The sequence below is a fragment of the Triticum dicoccoides genome, chromosome 2B, assembly GCF_002162155.2.
Source record: "Triticum dicoccoides isolate Atlit2015 ecotype Zavitan chromosome 2B, WEW_v2.0, whole genome shotgun sequence".
NCBI lineage: Eukaryota > Viridiplantae > Streptophyta > Magnoliopsida > Poales > Poaceae > Triticum > Triticum dicoccoides.
Window position 1 is genome coordinate 471,540,239 of NC_041383.1, and position 4,445 is coordinate 471,544,683.

Below are 4,445 nucleotides of genomic sequence, written 5' to 3' on the forward strand. Positions count from 1 at the left end.
ACACTAAGCGGTGCATTAAGGACATAAGCTTTCTACTGTTCGCATAATCGCTACTGTCAACTTTCAACTATATTTTCTCTAGGAACATAGCTAAAACAGTGGAACTAAAGCGCGAGCTTACGACATAATTTGCAAAGATCTTTTGACTATGTTCAGGATAATTAAGTTCATCTCATGGACTCCCACTCAGATAGACATCCCTCTAGTCATCTAAGTGATTACATGATCCAAGTCAACTAGGCTGTGTCCGATCATCACGTGAGACGGACTAGTCATCATCGGTGAACATCTTCATGTTGATCGTATCTACTATACAACTCATGCTCGACCTTTCAGTCTCTTGTGTTCTGAGGCCATGTCTGTACATGCTAGGCTCGTCAAGTTAACCTAAGTGTTTCGCATGTGTAAATCTGGCTTACACCCGTTGTATGTGAATGTAAGAATCTATCACACCCGATCATCACGTGGTGCTTCGAAACGACGAACTTTCGCAACGGGGCACAGTTAGGGGGGACACTTTCTTGAAAGTTTAATGAGGGATCATCTTATTTACTACCGTCGTTCAAAGAAAATAAGATGCATAAACATGATAAACATCACATGCAATCAAATAGTGACATGATATGGCCAATATCAGTTTGCTCCTTTTTGATCTCCATCTTCGGGGCTCCATGATCATCATCGTCACCGGCATGACACCATGATCTCCATCATCATCATCTCCATCATCGTGTCTTCATGAAGTTGTCTCGCCAACTATTACTTCTACTACTATGGCTACCGGTTAGCAATAAAGTAAATTAATTACATGGCGTTGTATAATGACACGCAGGTCATACAATAAATAAAGACAACTCCTATGGCTCCTGCCGGTTGTCATACTCATCGATATGCAAGTCGTGATTCCTATTACAAGAACATGATCAATCTCATACATCACATATCATTCATCACATTCTTCTTGGCCATATCACATCACATAGCATACCCTGCAAAAACAAGTTAGACATCCTCTAATTGTTGTTTGCATGTTTTACGCAGCTACTATGGGTTTCTAGCAAGAACGTTTCTTACCTACGCAAAACCACAACGTGATATGCCAATTGCTATTTACCCTTCATAAGGACCCTTTTCATCGAATCCGTTCCGACTAAAGTGGGAGAGACTGGCACCTGCTAGCCACCTTATGCACCAAGTGCAAGTCAGTCGGTGGAACCTGTCTCACGTAAGTGTACGTGTAAGGTCAGTCCGGGCCGCTTCATCCCACAATACCGTCGAAACAAGATTGGACTAGTAACAGTAAGCATATTGAACAAAATCAACGCCCACAACTACTTTGTGTTCTACTCATGCAAAGAATCTACGCAATAGACCTAGCTCTAATACCACTGTTGGGGAACGTAGCAGAAATTCAAAATTTTCCTATGTGTCACCAAGATCTATCTATGGAGAAACCAGCAACGAGGGGAAGGAGAGTGCATCTACATACCCTTGTAGATCGCTAAGCGGAAGCATTCAAGAGAACGGGGTTGAAGGAGTGGTACTCGTCGTGATCCAAATCACCGGAGATCCTAGTGCCGAACGGACGGCACTTCCGCGTTCAACACACGTACAGCCCGGTGATGTCTCCCACGCCTTGATCCAGCAAGGAGAGAGGGAGAGGTTGAGGAAGACTCCGTCCAGCAGTAGCACAACGACGTGGTGGTGGTGGAGGAGCGTGGCAATCATGTAGGGCTTCGCCAAGCACCGCGGGAGAGGAGAAGGGAGAGAGGTAGGGTTGCACCAAGAGGGAGAGAAACTCATGCGTTGGGCAGCCCCTAGACCTCAACTATTTATAGGGGAAGGGGAGGGGGCTGCACCCCCTCTAGGGTTCCCTCCCCAAGGGTGGCGGCAGCCCCCAGATCCCATCTGGGTGGCGGCCAGAGGGGGAGAGAGGGGAGGCGCACCTGGGGTGGGCCTTAGGGCCCATCTACCCCAGGGTTTGCCCCCTCCCACTCTTCCCTGCGCCTTGGGCCTTGTGGGGGGCGCACCAGCCCACCTGGGGCTGGTCCCCTCCCACACTTAGCCCATGCAGCCCTCCGGGGATGGTGGCCCCACTTGGTGGACCCCCGGGACCCTCCCGGTGGTCCCGATACGTTACCGATAAAACCCGAAACTTTTCCGGTGACCAAAACAGGACTTCCCATATATAAATCTTTACCTCCGAACCATTCCAGAACTCCTCGTGACGTCCGAGATCTCATCCGGGACTCCGAACAACATCGGTAACCACATACAAACTTCCTTTATAACCCTAGCGTCATCGAACCATAAGTGTGTAGACCCTACGGGTTCGGGAATCATGCAGACATGACCGAGACGTTCTCCGGTCAATAACCAACAGCGGGATCTGGATACCCATGTTGGCTCCCACATGTTCCACGATGATCTCATCAGATTAACCATGATGTCAAGGACTCAATCAATCCCGTATACAATTCCCTTTATCTAGCGGTATTGTACTTGCCCAAGATTCGAATGTCGGTATGCCGATACCATGTTCAATCTCGTTACTAGCAAGTCTATTTACTCGTTCCATAACACATCATCCCGTGATCAACCCCTTGGTCACATTGTGCACATTATGATGATGTCCTACCGAGTGGGCCCAGAGATACCTCTCCGTTAACTGGAGTGACAAATCCCAGTCTCGATTCGTGCCAACCCAACAGACACTTTCGGAGATACCTGTAGTGCACCTTTATAGCCACCCAGTTACGTTGTGACGTTTGGTACACCCAAAGCATTCTTACAGTATCGGGGAGTTGCACAATCTCATGGTCTAAGGAAATGATACTTGACATTAGAAAAGCTTTAGCATACGAACTACGATCTTTGTGCTAGGCTTAGGATTGGGTCTTGTCCATCACATCATTCTCCTAATGATGTGATCCCGTTATCAACGACATCCAATGTCCATGGTCAGGAAACCGTGACCATCTGTTGATCAACGAGCTAGTCAATTAGAGGCTTACTAGGGACATGGTGTTGTCTATGTACCCACACATGTATCTGAGTTTCCTATCAATACAATTATAGCATGGATAATAAACGATTATCATGAACAAGGAAATATAATAATAATAACCAATTTATTATTGCCTCTAGGGAATATTTCCAACATCCATGCCATGCCATTCATTGAACTTTCCTGAAACAATAGTCTTGGAATAGCATTAGCTCAATGAGCTATATGTTGTTATGAATTACCAAAACCACCTAGGGATAGTTGCACTTTCACAGGCCAATCAGCGCCCCCAGTACTGGAGGGCATGAACAGCAACTAGGAGGTCGGCCGCCGGCCATTAAATCCACCAGCTTATCAACTTATCGTCTCGTTTAAGTTATCAAGTCTTGTGTGGCAGTTTAAGTTACCAGTCTCGTATGGTGGTTTAGAACTTTAGATTATGGTCGTGAGATGAGATGGAACCTACCGAATGTCTATCTATCTATGTTGCGTATCGTCATTCGCTTATGGCTGTTGAACATGTACTAGTATGGTTTAACCAACTGCAGTGGTGAAATGCAGTAGTATTGTTTAATCATTTGGCCGATTTCACATGAATGATATCCATCTTTTATCCCATATACTCGATGTGCGTGGTGGAATACTGATGATGTGTTTTCTTCATTTCTACACCTTCTCATATCTTTGCCTTGTTTATAGTCTTGTGAATCATTTAGATGTGTAAACATGCTGGACTTAAGTGCTTGTGAATGTTAGCTAGTATGCATACTGTATCTTGTGAAGCTTAGTTTGAATGTTAGTGTGTCAACCTTTACAATCTATGTACATTGTGGGCATGTTATTTGACCCCTCATTTTGTTGCGCTATGACCAGTGTGAGTGTCTGCATGCAGTACCGCATCCTCTAATTTGGTGGATGCCAAGCCGGCCAGAGAAGGAGCTATAGCCTTTTTCCAAGTTGAAAAAGGTTATCGATAAGTATCCATAAGCTGGAGGCGTCTTTTTTTTCTTTCAAATGGGAAATAAGCTGGAGAGCTGGAGAGTGTCTCTAATGGGCAGCCGACTAGGCAGATACAAAAGCATATCCATCTTAAAGCCCATTTGTTTTTTTTTTGAAGAAAAGCCCATATTTCTTAAAGAGGGGGCGATCCTGGAAAAACCCTCCTTCCTCCTCACTTCCACTTATACTGCAGCTCGATGGACTCTCCCGCTTCTGTCGCCCCCCAATTCCCCCCGCTCCCCATCTTCCTCACTCGTACGGAAAACTCCTACTCGCCTTCTTCCTCACTCGTACAGAAAATGCCTGCTCCTCATCTTCCAATCCTACAGAAAACCTCAGCCCTTCTTCTTCCCCACTCGCACTGTCACTAAGCTCATCTCTCGCTACTCTGCTCAAACCCGTGAGCTCAGCGCGACGCCCGCAAGGAAAATGTAGTCGG